Here is an 18,992-nt window from a genome sequence, read left to right on the forward strand (position 1 = left end):
ATTGATTGGACACATCCTGAGGCTTCAAAGAATCGTCGGTTAGTTAACGGTGGAAACTAAGGGGGGAGGGGGGGGGGGGACTTGCAGGTGGAGACGAAGGCTTGAATATAGTAAGCAGTTTCAGATAGATGTTGGTTGCAATAGTTACTCAGAGATGAAGAGACTTACACAGGAAAGACCTAGTGTGAGATGTGTATCAAACCAGTCATCAGACTGAAGATCTACATAGCAAAATTAGCAAACTGCAAGCAGAGTGAGGGTTTTAACTGTAAATAGTTCAGTAGGGAATAAAGAGATAAAGGCACTTCTGGTCTGGTGTAAATTGGCGTTTATCAGTTGTATTTTCTATAAATTTTCCAGTCATTCCACGTAGTCACAGAGACAGCCCACTATGTTATATGGAATTTGATTTCTTACTTCTAACTTAGTAAATAGCGTAAAATGCTCTGTTTCTCTCCTCTGTACGGATAAGACCTTCGGTTTCTGTTTACTACAGATTTTCAGATCTTTTGCAGGATGGAACCACTAAATTGCTGATAAAAAATAGGCTAACCCAAGCGAATTCGAAGGTATGTCTTCCTGTGGGGAAAAATGGGAGATGCTTCAACTAATATCTCCAGCACTGTGGATTTCAGTTATTAATCGCATTTGTAGATTTCAGGAGGCCTACTTTTCTACACACATAAAAGACGATACGTCTATATTTTGCAATTGAGATACGACATTATAAAGGACTAATAAGTAAGTAAAATAAAGATAGACTGATGTATTACGTAGCATGCCATTCTAGCAGCGGATGTCCTCAAGCATGTCGAATACGCCCGTAAAAAAAATAGTGTTGCACATTCGCGCAACAGCCATTGTTTACGCCCGCTGGAAGCCATTTCCGCTGTTTGATACAAGAATGTCATGTATGAATATTGAATTATCAAATGATAGCTCTGCGTCCCACTCCCTTCCTATTGCAAATGGTTTAAATGGCTCTAAGCGCTATGGGACTTAACATCTGAGGTCATCAGTTTCCTAGACTTAGAACTACTTAAACCTAACTAACCTAAAGACATCACACACATCCATGCCCGAGGCAGGATTCGAACCTGCGACCGTAACAGCAGCGCGGTTCCGGACTAAAGCTCCTAGAACCGCTCGGCCACAGCGGCCGGCATTCCTATTGCACGTTACGTCATTCTCAGCTCAATGATTGGATTCAAAGAGACTGTAATTCGAATAATAGTCTGTCGAATTCTCCAAATCACTGCTATTGCTCATGTCAGCATGTTGCAGAACTGCAGGCCAAGTTTTCTGTTCAGATACAATGACGTTCCTTGAGATTAAATACTTCTTTTATGAAAATCAGCGCAGTCTGAAAATCTTTCCAAATCTGCGACATTCTTGGTTTACGAGGTCAAAATATCATGAATGACGACAGTCAGGCAGCTACGGTGATCCTTATTTTTGATTTTATGTAATCCTCGTTATCATTCCACAAACGTTGTAAGCTTTACATACTATACGGCTACGAGAGCGATTAGACTGAAGAGTTTTCACAGGTGAACCAAAGATGTTTTGGACAAAGAGTTAGCGTATCACGCAATTGTATCATTAAACGTGCCACAGGGAAGTGTTGTGAGGCTTTCCCAGTCCGCAATGTGTACAAATGGCTTAGCGGATATCAATATCTCTATAACACTGTTTGTAGACGAAAAAATCATTGATAGAAACGTATCACAAGAAAACTATTGCAATTTTTTGGAACAGTTGCATGAAATCAGTGTTTGATACCGTCTGTGACAGATGACCATACAAACTGCTAAAAGAAACGCTATGACTTGTCACTGAGACAGGACAAATGAGTTGGTGTCCTTTCAAAGATCGTATATCGTAAGTTGTGGAACGATCATGTGAATCTCTCAGTGGAGAAGACAATTGCCACACTCTCCTACATGACGTAATCTATCCATAATCTGTCGATATATACAGTTCTCACCAAGTCGGTGCGATTGTTTCCCCAGAAGTACTGATGAAATTGAAGGCTTCCGAATAACGGCACTAGGTTTCACATTGGTCCATCTGGCAGTTATGAAACGACAACACACATCCTCGAAAATGTACACTCGCAGCCATAACAAGAACGCGTCGTGCATGAGGCAATGACTTAAAAATAAATTCGTGGAATTTCTGATTTATAAAAGCTAAAAGCACGAAACAGTATATCTTATTGAAATCACTAGTAAACCTTGATAACGTATCCGACAACGCTAAATTATTTCGGTAGGTAGTTACCTCAAAATCAACACTCTCATGGCTTCAAAATTTATATAATAATTCCAAGTCTGAATAAGTCTTCAAAATTTTCATTAATGCAGAAACGTACATATACACTCATTTTACTAAGGTTTGAAGCTCCTCTCGATTTAAAATTTGGTTGTTCTGAAGATCAGCCTTATGCAAACACATTACTTTATTTTTGTATTAACTCATATGTTTCGACACCAATATGTCATTTTCTGTGGGTCAATTTTTTTTATTTCTGTAAAATAAAATAGCAGATTTTATAATAATTTAACTGTTTGCAGCCTAATAATTACAATATGTGCAATTTGCTGTGTTTTGTTTAGACCCTCAGCTTAAAATTACATCGCTATGACCTGAATTACTATACACCGCCGGCCGGAGTGGCCGAGCGGTTAAAGGCGCTACAGTCTGGAACCGCAAGACCGCTACGGTCGCAGGTTCGAATCCTGCCTCGGGCATGGATGTGTGTGATGTCCTTAGGTTAGTTAGGTTTAAGTAGTTCTAAGTTCTAGGGGACTTATGACCACAGCAGTTGAGTCCCATGGTGCTCAGAGCCATTTGAACTATACACCGTTTTTTGTGCTCTTTTTCGTCTTTTTTTTTACAGCATGTCATCTGCACACTAGCCATGAAGAAAATTAATGCGCATTTATCAGGAACTATTCCGTGGGTAGAGGTTCCGTACGCTTCTGTACTTACATTTTTCTTCCATTTTTTGCGTGCCTGGTTGGTATCTCGATCAACAGCTATTCAGTGCACTGTTTCCACACTGTTCTTCACACAACTTTCTATCATTATTTTCACAGCGTAAATCGGTTCTGCATTAACGCATTAGCAGATCTGCCAAGTTTCGCTTTTGTGCAATATTTACAGCACACAACGGACCCCAATGAGTAGCTGCACTTTAATCACAACCCCCCGATAAATCACGCTTGTCTGCTAAAGCCTAGACTGTACAGCGCGTTCCATGCACTGACAGTTAATTTAATAACTATAACAACTCAAATAGAAAATAATAGCGTAGTCTCCACGTTTCCGTGAGATAGGAAGGCCGCATATTAAACTGTATAATAATAATTGCTATGGTGGTTCCCAATTTGTTTTTCGAATGGGAACTGAAAAACACCGGAAAGACTAGTAGTAAAGTTGCATCGGGACCATATCTACAGCTGTCTAAAATCGCTCCATTTGATGCTTTCGTATTAAACGTCTGTATTCCTGAAGCAGAGAAAGTAACAGTTTTGCTGTTTCCTTATGGAGTTTAAAACATTACGGATAATCATCTTTCTAGGAGGGTTGCAATATCTGTTTATACTTTTAATTATGTTGAGCTGCTATATTAAAATAAAAAAATTGCCTGCAAATGTAGAGGGAGACCTATAGGGAAGCTGACTTACGGCAACTATACGCTGAACGCCTGTCAATCGAAAATTTGGGAATTAAAAAAAGCAGAAATAATGTATACGTTAATCGAAGAAGATAATTGTCTCGTGAACAGAGGAAATTTATTTTTTCTTGTTTTGGTATGGTTCCTTTAATACTCATATGAAAGGCAAGGTCAAAAGACGTAAAAGTCGTGAATCTGGTTAACGTATCATTTAAAATAATGTTATCAATCAATAAAAAACAACGTCGCTTTTCCCCCCGCTCCCTTTTGCCGCGAGCGACGTTGTTAAAGTACTGACACGCTTCCAACGCGTTGTACTTGTTGTGGATTGGCAAGAGAGCCAACCCACTATGAGAGGAAGCCGAAAGGCACGCGTTTTAGCTCACGCAGGCTGGCGTGAGGTCTGGAACAGGTCAAGGAAATCAGACTAGCAAAAAAGGAAGTAGCTGTGGAATACTTAACTTTAATCCATAATTGGTGAACATCGCTCTTGACGGTACATGTTTTACAGCATCAATAGTAACTGGTAATGGCGCTTTGCTAGGTCGTAGCAAAGGAGGTAGCTGAAGGCTATGCTAACTATCGTCTCGGCAAATGAGAGCGTAATTTGTCGCTAGCAAAGTCGGCTGTACAACTGGAACGAGTGCTAGGAAGTCTCTCTAGACCTGCCGTGTGGCGGCGCTCGGTCTGCAATCACTGATGGTGGCGACACGCGGGTACGACGTATACTAACGGACCGCGGCCGATTTAAAGGCTACCACTAGCAAGTGTGGTGTCTGGCGGTGACAGCACAGTACTCAAATATTTATACACGCAAGCATGACACTCTGATCGATGATGGGAAGAGTGACACGATGTATAGCAACAGGTACGTCCACGTCAATTTATTTACTTTTTAAAGAGTATCGGTAGATGAGGGCATGACCTCTCAATGTAATTCCTAACAGCCGGCATCGCAGTCCATGTTAACAGTGGCTCGAGGGCGATGGCGTACAAAATCATCGCTAGTGAGCGTCCCTGCCGTACCGACCGGGAGATGGTAACCGGGCCTGCCTCGTGTCTGGTGATATCATTCGCGACGTAGCATCTCGCAGTAGACGCATCACAAAGTAAATAAAGGCCGGAAGGGGGAGGGGGCGGGGGGAGGCCATCCGTTGCAATCGCTTCAACGTAATCGTGATACACCCTATCGAAGTCGTGGTCGAGGTCCACCTACACGAAAGCTCCACCCAAGGGACAAGCGTCTTCCAGGGCGATGACGTCCCTATAATCTCCGAACTCCGTCTATATATTTCTGTTACCTCCCAGGCACGTTTGACCCCAGGAAGCAATTCGGGGTAGGACGCACCGAATGCGAGAGGCTAGAACCCGGGTAGTAAGTACAGTGAGAGGCCGATAATGTTCACCGCCCTTGCCACACGACGACTTGGGGAGAAGAAGGCCTTCGACGAAATCGGGTGGTTCAAATGGTTTAAATGACTCTGAGCACTATGGGACTTAACCTCTGAGGTCATCAGTGCCTTAGAACTTAGAACTACTTAAACCTAACTAACATAAGGACATCACACACATCCATGCCCCAGGCATGATTTGAACCTGCGACCGTAGCAGTCGCGCGTTTCCAGACTGAAGTGCCTAGAACCGCTCGGCCACCCCGGCCGGCAATCGGGTGGTAAGGAAACGCCGGGTATGATCAGGCCCTGGTACATCGTTATCCAGAGAGCAGCCATAAGGTCTTTGAATGCGTGGTAGAATTCTAGCGGAAAACCAACCGGTCGTATTTGTTGGCAGCCGCTTTAAGAAGAGCGTCTTCAGTGTCATCAGTCGTGATGGGTCTGTCACCGCAGCCTCTCCATCAATCAGCGAATGGAGAATGTCGTTCGTCGTTGAGGCATCATGATCCTCTGCTTCATAGAACCGCCAGTAGTGTTCCACAAAGGCGTCTGCAATATCCTTTTGGGCCGTCAGGCGTCGACCGTGCGGCATGTCGAAGGCATGTACTATCGTTCTCTGGCATCGCTGTTTTTCACGGATTATATCTGTATGGACGGGGGTTCGCCTCCTATCCTATCCTGACAACGCGCCCTTAATAGTGTGCTCTCCAGACGGCGTCGTGTGAGCGTGATCTTCGCCTTTACCCGCTGTACGAGGTAATTCCACCTGACGTGCAGCAGACGGCGTTAGGGCGGAGATCTCCCGTAGCAGCACGAAACAGTACTCCATTATTCTGTGATGCCAATGCATTGTTTCGCGGCCATATTGGATCAGCGTACGCTGAAAGGCGCGCTCACGACATTCGAGTCACCACCTAAGTGTTGACGGATATGACGGTAGGCGCCTCTCACATTCCCTCCATTTCACCGTTTTCCGCTGCCGGCACTCTGATTCCTTGAGGAGCCCAACATTCACCTTCCATAAGCGTCGTCCACGCCACACCATCTGCTGTGGCAAGAATAGCGTGCAGACACATGCGACCTGGTCGGAGAATGCCGTCGGCTGTAGCTCCGCATCAAGCCTAGCCGCCGTAAGTTCTGAGGAGACGCGGACATGAACATGGCTGCTCGCCGAGTGGCTGGTGACGTAAGTGAACCCTTGCCGGTCGCCATGTACTCGTCGCCTACAGTATAACTGAGTCGCTCTTCAGCTGTAGTATGGATGCTTCGATGGTGCTCTTTCCATACAATAATGTCATTTGTTTGACGAAGCCGAAATGGCTAATGATTTTGACTGCACCGTCACATGTAATTGCGTGGTATGTGTAATACGACATCCTTCTAGACAGCACTGAAGATGGCCATATTACAAATAAACTTCGTGAGACAGAAATTATAATGAAACTAGATATTATTCGTAAAATTGCGACTGTAGATTTAAGGCCACATAAGCAAACACGTATAAAATAGTTCGTTCTTAGTTTTCATTTTACTGAGGGTAGTTTAGAATGATAGGTTCCAAATCCAATTACTGGATGGGTACATTAAGCTACTCTGAAAGCACTACCCGCCAGGGCAATGATTGCATTACCGATCGCCGGCTGTGCTTTTACTGCTGTATCCTGTGGGTTAACTCAATCTATTGTATCATTTATGCCCACAACCCAATTAATAACGGCATTAAGTGAAAGCATTGCGACGAAAACAGCCGCTTCTGGCGTCGTGAGTGTCAGGTACAGGCTTATTGTGCTTGTTTTCGTGACTGCGTTCGACGCACAGGGCAAATGTGTGATAATTGCCGCTACGACGAGCCGTCATTTCGCTTCATCCAAAAACTCTCGTGAAATGTTATACAGACTGCTTTCTGGAATACATAAAACGTTTGTAACTGAACAGAAGAATACTGCATAATTTTAAATTAGCTAGAAGATAACTAGCATCAACATGACTTGGAAGCAATGACTCTGATGGCAAAATTAGAAAAAAAAAATCGGGGAATATGCAAAAATACCGACAGTCATTCCTATCGAGAATCACAACAAAGGTGGAAAATGATAGTACAGTACGAACGGTGCGATGTCTTGACGAAGGACAGATGCAAATACAGAAAGCAATGCAACCACCAGAAACCTATTTGAAATACTGGTAATTTTATCGTAGTTGTTGGTAGTTGCTTATTTGTGTCCAGTATTAGGGTGCAAACATGGAATGACGTCGACCTCTTGAGAGATTATGCATAATCTCGCACTGCAGAAGAAGAAGGGACCAGATTCACCTGTTTCCGCACTGAAGGAACTACCAAAGTATTCGTCTCAAATGGTTTAGAGGAACCGCTTAAAAGCTGCAAAGGCTCCATTCCAACTACTCTTGATAACTACTCTTCTGCCTGGGTCTCTTACCAGATACGATTAAGGGCGGAGACAGAAAACGACTAAAATAAAGCTATACGTTTAGTAGGCGCGTGAGCTCATCTAGTACTGTGGCGACACTACAACGAACGCTTGTACATCATGGAGAGGGTTGTTGTCGAAAACCTGACAGCATACTTCTCTAGAACAGTCGTGTGATGTATTAATTCTCCCACATTTACCTCTCGAGATTATCATGAAAGTAAAACCTAAGGCGTTCGAGTTTATGGAGACCCTTATCGACAATGTTCTACCCGTACACTATTCGCGTCTGGAACAGGTGTAGGGATTTGGAGAGGGGGCAGATAGAGGTCAGATGATGGTATACCCTCTGCCACACGCCGTAAAGGCATGTGGTGTTGGGCGCTCGAGGGTATGGAAACACTCCTCCGGTATAAGTGACAGATGTAGTGTTCAACCTTGTCGTTATCGCCTAACTGCTTTAAGTTAGAAGTGGACGCAAACTGGAAATCTGACGTGTATTTTCTCTGGTGTAATTTTCAGTTCCGAGTAAGGTCGCTCTCTTCATATAACACATGGCGAAATTCGTCCTGGTGTGGAACAAAAGCCTTAAAATTTAAATCTGTTGACGTGAAGAATGTTTTTAAATACAAGAAGTGAATATCTCTGAGATTTCTAGTAACCACAACACAGCAGGAGCGTTGCAAGAAACGCCCTTCAATGCTGCATTTACCAATTTGGCTCAGCAGCATTCTATTAGCATTCGGCGAAGATACCTGACACTGTATGTATATTTCTATCTGGACATTAGAGTTACACCAATGAATTTAATCACGTTGCACACCGAGGAGATGCACTGGATAACTCAAAAGACTAGCATGGTTCTCCCATATCAATGAGACGAAAAACGGTACGAGGTCTTGAAGAAAACAGTTCTTTGTCAATTTACTTCAGTACTCAGTCACTAACGGCCAAGATATTTAGAAGACGATCAATTTAAAAACGTCTCACTTTTTCTATTCCATTCATTATTAGCACTATATCTGTCACAATAGTACTATAAACAAAACAGCTATCATGAAAGCTTTCTGTGCGTACTATTAATAACTTTAAATCATATGAATACAGAAAATACAACGGTTATCTTGTAAAAGCGAAAATTAATACTTTATATATACCGACTGGGTAAACGAAATCATGGAGTTCCTCAAGAAATTGCACGTCTCTGGAGAAGACGTGAGAGGTAGGGAAAAATTTGGAGAAAAAAATGAGAAAACAGATATTTCAGCAGACGCTCAAAGAAAACCGTAGAACTTTGTCCTTCTTTTCCTGATATTGTCTGCAGTCGTCTTCGTCTGTTCGTACAGTTCTTTTGTCGGTCTCTTTATCCAGATCCACTTTTACTGTATCGGTCCTTAGTATTTCCTTCTCTTGTTTTTCCATCTCCCTGATTTTCGTTTTCCCCTTTATTACTATTGTCTCTGAGGCAATACAAGGCCCCTGGTAAGATTACTGTACTATAGTGTCTTAATTTGGCATTGATGGAAAAACATTTTTTTGTCAAGGGTGCCATGTAAGTCTGTGTGCTTTTTGTAGTTTTGTGACCCTTTCTTCATTGGGTATTGAGTTCAGTCCTACTTCTCTTCCAGGTATTCTAAACGTTCTACTTGTGTTACCTTTCCATACTTCGTTACCAGTGGTTGGGTGTCTGTGGATTTTGTGTCCATGTACTGCGTATTTTCATATGAGATTTGTAGTCCTGTTTTGACTGAGATTTCGTGTAGTGTCTCTAGAGCTTCTTCGGCTTCTTTTCATTTATTTGTTATGAAGGCTATATCATCAGAAAAGGCCACACATAATACGCTATGTTGACGGTTCTATCGTCGTGTCTCCCTGTCCTTACCCCATTCACTCCTTTGTCCCATGTCCTCATTATTTTCTCCAAAACCGAGTTAAATAGAGTGGGCGACAGGCCAATTGCCTGTGTCACTCCTGTCTTGATTTCGAATGGTTTCGAGGTCTTTCCCATGAGCTCCACTTTGGATGCTGTATTTGTTAATGTTTCCTGAATTAGCTTACTGGTCTTTTTGTCTGTCTTCATTTCCTCCAGTGTGTTGATGGGAGTTAGAGAAACACTCATAAACACACTGGAAGAAACGAAGACAGACAAAAAGACCAGTAAGCTAATTCAGGAAACATTAACAAATACAGCATCCAAAGTGGAGCTCATGGGAGAGACCTCGGAACCATTCGAAATCAAGATAGGGGGAGACAGGGACTTTCTTGAGGCTGATGAATGTACAAAGTCCCAAGTTTTTCGCAATCCAAGTTTTTTCACAATCCAATTTGGTCACTGTCACAAATGATGATTATGATGATGAAATGATGAGGACAACACAAACACCCAGTCCCTGGGCTGAGAAAATCTCGAACCCGGCCGGGAATCGAAGCCGGGACCCCGTGATCCAGAGGCAGTAACGCTAGCCAGCAGACCACGACCTTATTAACAGAGTTTATTATAGTAAGTTAAATTCAGGCAATTGGCGACATGCAAATAATCAAATGTCCTTTGGTATATACAATTTCACTGCAGGCAAAACACAACAGTTCATAAGTCACGGCTAAAGCGTTTGGATGAGGGCTCGTCTTCTAGTGCCGCCGCGGCTAGGCGGAGCGGCACTTATATTCTCTTCGTATAGGGGCCGCTCCTGTCTTGGTGTCGTCATAGTCAGCGTACTATTGGCTAATGGTCGACATGCCGCCGCCGGCCTGGGTGGCCGAGCGGTTCTAGGCGCTACAGTCTGGAACCGCGCGACCGCTACGGTCGCAGGTTCGAATCCTGCCTCGGGCATGGGTGTGTGTGATGTCCTTAGGTTAGTTAGGTTTAAGTAGTTCTAAGTTCTGGGGGACTGATGACCTCAGAAGTTAAGTCCCATAGTGCTCAGAGCCATTTGAACCATTCGACGTGCCGGCGCTTGATATTACGCCGGAACACAATTGAAGAATGTTATTTGGTCGGATGAGTCACTTTTCACACTGTTTCCACTTTCTGGCCGAGTTTACATCCTAAGATTGAAATATGGCAAGGGTTCAGTGATCATATGGTAGCCATATCGTGGCCTTCCATGGGCCCAATGGTTACTCTCCAAGGTCGCATTAGTGCAAAGGACTATGTGACCCTTTTTGCTGATCAGGTCCTTCCTCTGGTACAATGTTTGTTGCCCAGTGGTGATACTATGTTCCACGAAGGTTGGGTCCCTGTTGACAGAGCTCGCATCGTCCGGGTCTGATTTTGTGGGCATGAGGATGAACTGTCGCATCTCGCCTGGCCACCACAGTCACCAGATCTCAACACTATTGAGCCTTTGTGGTCTACTTTGGAGAGAAGGATGCGTCATCGCTATCCACCTCCATCATCGTTACCTCAGCTTACCACTATGTTGCAGGAAGAATGCTATAAGACTCCCTTGAAAATCTACAGGACGTGCACTTATCCATTCTGAGTGACTGGGAACTGTTTTGAATGCCATCGAGTTTTCGACACCGTATTAGGCGTGGTAATGTGATGTGTTTCTGGTGTTTCCATATTTTTGTCCAACCCTCGTAGCTCTCGTACACCTGAGAGGCGCTACGTACTACAGTGAAAAAGAAGATTAAGAATCACTTAGGTGACTGTTATTTTGGCTTTAAGAAAGGTAAAGGCACCAGTGAGGCAGTTCCGACGTTGCCTTTGATAATGGAAGCAATGATATCTTCATTTGATTTGTCGATAAAAAAAAAGCGTTCGACGGCGTGAAATGGTTCACTGTATTAGATATTGTCAGGAAAATAGTTGTACACTACGGGCAAAGACAGGTAATATACAATATTTATGAGAGCCAAGAGGGAATGAGGATGCAGTCCTTCTAGACTACTCTTTAATATGTGTATTGAAGAAGCAATGGCGGAAATAAATAAGTTCTTGAGTGCGATTGACAGTTAAGGTAAGAGAATATCAGTGACAAGATTCGCTGATGTAATTTTTCTGCCCAGTAAAAAATGTTGTATGACATTATTTTCTGGGATATGCAGCAGCCTAGGGGAAAAGGTGTTCCTTCTCTGCGCACATTGTTCCCTTTCCCTGAGGATATGTGAGTGTAGAGTTGTGCTCTACCAGAACTACGGTTTGGTAGTTTTTGTATAGTACACAAAGTGGGAGGATTACCTATAGTATTTTAGAACTGGTAGGGAAAGAAACATATATGAATGTGTAAGCGATAAAATGTGAGTCAATGAATTCCCTTTTATTTTGTTTGTTTGGTTTTTTGTTTTGCACGTAAGTAGAACAGCAGATCATTCAGTGTTAGCCCATTGTATATTTTACGTCCTTACGGAATACTAACTGCATTTAATAAGTAATAAAAATTAGCTGATCGCGTAACATCTGTTCTTTTATGCAACCAAGACGATTACTTTTAATGCAAGTGCAGTTTACGTGCCCAAAAATAACCAAACTCTGTTCAAAAAAATTGTTCAAATGGCTCTGAGCACTATGGGACTTAACATCTATGGTCATCAGTCCCCTAGAACTTAGAACTACTTAAACCTAACTAACCTAAGGACAGCACACAACACCCGGCCATCACGAGGCAGAGAAAATCCCTGACCCCGCCGGGAATCGAACCAAACTCTGTACAATTATTGTTGTTGGTGTATACTCAATAGAGCGTTCTTCATCCTGATCAAAGGCAATAGTTCCCTGTTACTATCGATAAGTGCGAAAGTTGTGTATGAATAACAAAAACATGTTTTATGTAAATTTAACGAGGTATTGAAGCCATGCTTGATATGTTCTTGTTTCGCGACTTTGTAATTATATCTCTTTTTAAGGTAATTGCATTTTTCACCGTTATATGATAAATCTATATTGTTTTTTATTGTTAATACAACATCCCTCTGTCTCACATTAGAAATAAACAATTTTCGAGTGAAACCTGAATTAAACATTGACATTTCAATTTTACAACAAGTAATGTTTATTTTTAAGTAATAGAAAGGAGGATAAATACGTAGAACAAAAATGTTCTGTAGATTAAGCGGTCCTCTATATATCACCCAGTGTTCAGACGTTTCACCGCTTCCGGTTCTAGGGGAATCCAGTAAGACATTGATCGCATACGTAAACAATGCGATCGATGAGGTGTACAGACCGATAGGTATGCAACACGCCTAACGTACAGGTACCGCTGCGTCGATCTTAACTTAGGCTACTAGGAAAATTACCATAGTCTACGCTTACTTACGATAATTTACGGTAGGCTACGGTAGTTTTACAACTCTATGTGCGAGTTTTGTCATGTGTGCATTGGTGGAGTGTTGGTGGATGTAATGGATGCAAGTATGGTGTAGTGTTGTGTGATGATGATGATGATGATGATGATGATGAGAGAAGGGAGAGATTGAAACCAGGTACCAGCACATAGCCTACTCCTTTCGAATAGCACCAACGGGACCGCCAAGCTTAACGTCTCCATGTGACGGATGGATCACCATGAATAGTGTCACATGCCCTCTCTTAATGTGACACTGCAGACAAGACTTCCTTGCGCGAAGACGAATGATCAGGAACTTTACCCCACCACTTCTCGTATTCCTGCCAGCCGAATACTGGTAGCGAAAATTTCGTCCCTCATCAGGATTCGAACTGACTTGCCTCAGAGTCGAACGCTACGTTATTATCTGTAAAAGAGAATAAGAATTATAGGACCTACTGATTCGTATGTGCAGTGTACCTAGCACAGAATATGGTTTGAGAATAAACCAAAGAAAAACAGAGGTAATGAGGAGTAGCAGTAAGGTGGTTAGTGAAAATCTTACCTTAAAAACTGAGGACTAGGGAGTAGACGAAGTGAAGGGATTCTACTACGCTGGGGACAAAATCACGTATTACGGGCGAAGCAAAGAAGACAGGAAACGTAGACTAGCATAGTCATCGAGGGCATTTCTGGGTAAAACAACTCTACTGGTATCAAACATAGGCATTAATTGAAAACTAGGTAGACTGATAAGGTATGAGGAGGTTCTCCGCACAATCAGCGAAGAAAGAAACGTGTGAAAGTCACTGACAAGAAGATGGCACAGGGTAATAGGAGATGTTTTAAGACGTCAGGGAATAACTTCCATGGTACTACAGAGAGCTGTATGGGTAAAAACAGCAGGGGAAGATAGATTGGAATATACACTATTTGATCAAAAGAATTCGTACACGTATTAGTGGGCATTAATATGGGGTGTGTCCACCCTTCGCCTTTATGAAGGCTTGAACTCTGCTCGCACACTTTCAATGAGGTGTCTGATTGTCTGTGGAGGAATGGCAGCTGATTCTTCCTCAAGAGCCGAAACCAGGGAAGGTGGCGATGCTGGACGTTGGTTGCAGGAATGAAGTCTACGTTCCAACTCATCCCAGAGGAGTTCCACTGGGTAAGGGTCGCGACGCTGAGCAGGCCAGATCATTTGATGAATGCTATTCTCTACGAGCCACTACCTTATCACAGGGTGCATTTTCACGCTGATACAAAGAATCGTCGTCTCCCACGTGTTTCTTTACTCCACACAGTACACAGTGCTGTACAGCGCGTTCAAAACCTTCCGTATTTAGGGTGTTGTGAAACACAATAAGGGGACCACGTCTTAACAATAAAAACAATATTCCCATACTGTTACACCACCTCCTCTGTGCTTCGCTGTTGGAACTACACATGATGGCAGGTAACGTACTGCAGGAAATCGCCAACTCAAGTGTCGCTTATGTGGAGCTGATCGATCCTTGTACCCATTCTTTTTATCTGCGTTCGCACAGTCATTGCACTCGCTGGACTGCTGGTAGCAGTTCGGAACTCCCGAGTGACTCCTTCCGCTTATTTAATGCGTTTTTTCTGAAACCACCCTCGCAATACTTAACGGTTCCTGACGTCAGTGCATTAGGTCTGCCTGACCCTTGGTTTAGCTGCGGTTGTTCCCTTGCATTTCTACTTCACAGTCACATTAGCAAAAGCCGACTTGGGAAGCTGCAGAAGGGTTTAAATGCCCATGAATGCCAGTGACTAGTCCACGTTCGAAATCATTGAGCTTTCCTGACCGACGCATTGTGGTGTTATAGTTTCTCTACTGACAGCGTAATTCTTCCCGCCTCCTTGTAGACTGGCGGCTTCGGTTCTCGTGACATCTAATTATCGATTCCGCATTACACAGTGGTGTCCGAATACTTCTGATCAGATAGCGCATGTGCTAAGAGAAAATCTGAAACAACGAATCGGCTTGTTCCCTATATGAATTAGAAGGGCGCTAAAAACACTGAGGTCGACCAGCATATCGATAACCCCTCTCGTGTCATTTAGTGGTGAACTAGCTGAGTACCCGTCATTGCCCGGGTATGTATTTATTGCAATCGTCTATCATTCCATCTCCTCCTGCCCCTTCTCTCTGTCCAGTTGCTCCTGCCCCTCTCTCTGTTCATAACCTCCTGTCTCCTCTCTCTCACTATGTCTTCCTCTCCTCGCCTCTGTCATCTCTTCCTCTTTCTGCCCGTTTCCTCGTCCCCCCTTTCTCTGTCCATTTCTCCCTTTCTCTGTCTCTCTGTCTGTCTCCTCCTTCTCTCTCCATGTTATCATGATCACCCCAATAGGAGGCAGGTGATTCTTACACCCACAATATTTCTTTCCAGATCGTAAGTAAATGTTTACCAAATTTGGTTGAAATCGTTCCAGGGGTTTAGGATGAGCGTTTTATCCGCGGCTTTGCCCACGTACGCACACGTCCGTGAAATCTATTTTACATATATTTAACATATTTCAACCCGTATTTGTACACATTTTTCATCTGTATCTGTAGCGATTTCGGCCCTGCACTTTCATTTTCACGCAGCTCATTGTTTATGACGATGTATCTCCTGAACTATGTGTGGTTCGGTGATATAATTTTGCAGGTACTTCCAAGGGTACATGTGCCTACAGTCTGCGAAATGTTTTGAGAATAGAGTTAAAAGTAAAGAAGTAAAAAATTAAAACGTCACGCTTCATGCGGCAGTTTTACTGCACGAAAATGTAGTAAGCTATAAACTTTTTTCCTTTCATCAACCTGTGGCCGGTCGCTGTGGCCGAGCAGTTCTAGGCGCTTCAGTCTGGAACCGCGCTGCTGCTACGGTCGCAGGTTCGAATCCTGCCTCGGGCATGAATGTGTGTGATGTCCTTAGGTTAGTTACTTTTAAGTAGGACTAACTCTAGGGGGCTGATGACCTCGGATGTTAAGTTCAAATGGTTCAAATGGCTTGAGCACTATGAGACTTAACTTCTGAGGTCATCAGCCCCCTAGAACTTAGAATTACTTAAACCTAACTAACCTAAGGACATCACACACACCCATGCCGAAGGCAGGATTCGAACCTGCGACCATAGCGGTCGCGCGGTTCCAGACTGTAGTACCTAGAACCGCTCGGCCACCACGACCGGCCGGATGTTAAGTCCCATAGTGCTTAGAGCCATTTGAATCATCATCCTGTGATGGTCGTCAGCGAGAAAATGCCTCGTAAGGATTTGGAATTACGTGTAAAGTTTGTTTCAAGTCTCTAAGTGTTCTCAATCTCAAATAATAGGTGAACGAAGTATGTGTATTCGCGCGTCGTGTGCTACTCTTCTTTTACACCCTCACCCCCGACCCTTTGATAAGTACGTGGTTTCTACCCTCACAGCGATGACTTGCAGACAGAAAGTGATAAGTGTACCAAGTTTGGTTGGCATCAGTCAAGTAGTTTAGGAGGAGATGAGGAGAATATTTACATACATATCTAGATACATAAATCCATTTTTATAATACAAGGCGTTTCAAAAACAATGTTCTGATTTCAAAATTCCATATTTATTGATAAAACTTACTAACAACATGGGATGAATTGTAAAATACTCACAAAAATGTTAAAGTTTTAGCTATGCTATCACAAATGCTTTGCGTCCACCAGCAGCAGCACGAACAAAATCAAGACTATAGCTAAATTCGTCATAAACCTTACACATTTTATATGCTTTTACAGAAGTGATGGCGGCTATTATTCTGTTCTTCACTTCTCCTACGACACGAGGTTAAGGGGACATGAACACACTTTCCTTCACATATCCTCACAGGATAAAACCGCATGGGGTCAGTCCAAGGATGCTGGATGGTGTTTCGGTGTCCCGTGCACCCTATCCAGCGTTGGGTCAGAGAGTCATTGAGAAAGTGACGTACGTTGTTGTGACAATGCGTGGAGCTCCTGAAGATGTGGAAAAAGCCAACTCCGCAACATCTGGAGACAGCACATTCTAGTCACCATCATCAAAGCTGCAAGGTCAAGTTGGACTCTTACCTTTACACAAGCCGGCCGCTGGGTTTAAGTAGTTCTAAGTGTAGGGGACTGATGACCTCAGATTTTAAGTCCCATAGTGCTTAGAGCCATTTGAACCATATAAACCTTTAATCAAGCATCCTGTATCTTCAAACTGGCGATACCAGCAACGAATGTTTTTAGGTGCAGCCGCACGGGATTAGCCGAGCGGTCTGATGCGCTTCAGTCATGGACTGTGCGGCTGGTCCCGACGGAGGTTCGAGTCCTCCCTCGGGCATGGGTGTTTGTGTTTGTCCTTAGGATAATTTGGGTTAAGTAGTGTGTAAGCTTAGGGACTGATGACCTTAGTAGTGAAGTCCCATAAGATTTCACACACATTTGAACATTTTAGGTGCAGGCGGATCAGTGCAAAAAGCCGACGAAAAGCACGCTGAAAGAAATCACTCACTAACTCTTTGCAAACTGCAGCACACAAAACGCCTTCTGCTGAACGGACACCGTCTTACTTCTGACGGACTGTAAACTGAGAAGACGCATTGAGTGACATCTAGCGGCGATTTTTTTAAGCTCAAGGCCACGCCCAATCAAACAACTCACATTTCCTTGCCAGCACGTCCCACGTTACGTCCAGATCAGGTGTTTCTTTCTGTATGGATGTGTGGATTCCGTACTACGTAGTGGTGTTGGGATACTTTTCACGAAACAGTGTATCCAACAAATAACTGAGGATACTGGGTATACAGGGTGTTACAAAAAGGTACGGCCAAACTTTCAGGAAACATTCTTCACACACAAATATAGAAAAGATGTTATGTGGACATGTGTCCGGAAACGCTTAATTTCCATGTTAGAGCTCATTTTAGTTTCGTCAGTATGTACTGTACTTCCTCGATTCACCGCCAGTTGGCCCAATTGAAGGAAGGTAATGTTGACATTGGTGCTTGTGTTGACATGCGACTCATTGCTCTACAGTACGTTTGGGCAGGCATCGTTGGTGATGTCTTGATTGGGCCCCATGTTCTTCCACCTACGCTCAATGGAGCACGTTATCATGATTTCATACGGGATACTCTATCTGTGCTGCTAGAACATGTGCCTTTACAAGTACGACACAACATGTGGTTCACACACGATGGAGCTCCTGCACATTTCAGTCGAAGTGTTCGTACGCTCCTCAACAACAGATTCGGTGACCGATGGATTGGTAGAGGCGGACCAATTCCATGGCCTCCACGCTCTCCTGACCTCAACCCTCTTGACTTTCATTTATGGGGGCATTTGAAAGCTCTTGTCTACGCAACCCCGATACCAAATGTAGACACTCCTCGTGCTCGTATTGTGAACGGCTGTGATACAATACGCCATTCTCCAGGGCTGCATCAGCCCATCAGGGATTCCATGCGACGGAGGGTGGATGCATGTATCCTCGCTAACGGGGGACATTTTGAACATTTCCTATAACAAAGTGTTTGAAGTGACGCTGGTACGTTCTGTTGCTGTGTGTTTCCATTCCATGATTAAAGTGATTTGAAGAGAAGTAATAAAATGGGCTCTAACATGGAAAGTAAGCGTTTCCGGACACATGTCCACATAACATATTTTATTTCTTTGTGTGTGCGGAATGTTTCCTGAAAGTTTGGCCGTACCTTTTTGTAACACCCTGTAGATGCTACTCTGAGATGAAGGGGATGGCACAAGTTGAGAAGTCGTGGCGGGTCGCATCACAGTAGACAGAGGACTGATGGCTACGCGAAAAGGATAAATAAAACGTAGGACAAGTGTAGCGGGGACTTACGGGCTTGGCGGGCTGCGCGCTGGCCGCTTGTGGCGCAGGAGTGGGCGTGTGTGCAGACGGGGGCGGCGCAGCCGACGCTGGAGCCGCGGCAGCAGCCGCAGAGCCCGCCGGCAGCGGAGAGACAGCGACGGCGCCGGTGCGCGGAGGCACGGGCGGCGGCACGGCCGCGCTCAGCCGCAGCCGCACGCCGTCTTTCGTCGAGAAGCTCATCCTCTGCTCTCACCACCTGCCAGTCCTCATTTCGACACTCCGCGTCTCCTCATCCGTCCCTTCACTCTGTAACTATACTGCCTCTTACTCGACGTCTTTCAGATAGGCCGATTCTGTGTGTTCAGGAAAAAAAAAAACCTTCTCGTTA

General features: G+C 43.9%; 1 protein-coding gene across 1 annotated transcript in view; it reads right to left on the minus strand.

Moving 5' to 3' along the window:
• LOC126470192 (rho guanine nucleotide exchange factor 17) overlaps positions 1-18,665 on the minus strand; it is a 649,655-nt gene extending 630,990 nt beyond the window's left edge. The window contains exon 1 of the mRNA XM_050097851.1: positions 18,635-18,665. The gene's annotated coding sequence lies outside the window, so the exon portion shown is untranslated. The remainder of the gene's footprint in view (positions 1-18,634) is intronic.
• Positions 18,666-18,992: the final 327 nt, after the last annotated feature.

Source organism: Schistocerca serialis, chromosome 3, assembly GCF_023864345.2.
Source record: "Schistocerca serialis cubense isolate TAMUIC-IGC-003099 chromosome 3, iqSchSeri2.2, whole genome shotgun sequence".
NCBI lineage: Eukaryota > Metazoa > Arthropoda > Insecta > Orthoptera > Acrididae > Schistocerca > Schistocerca serialis.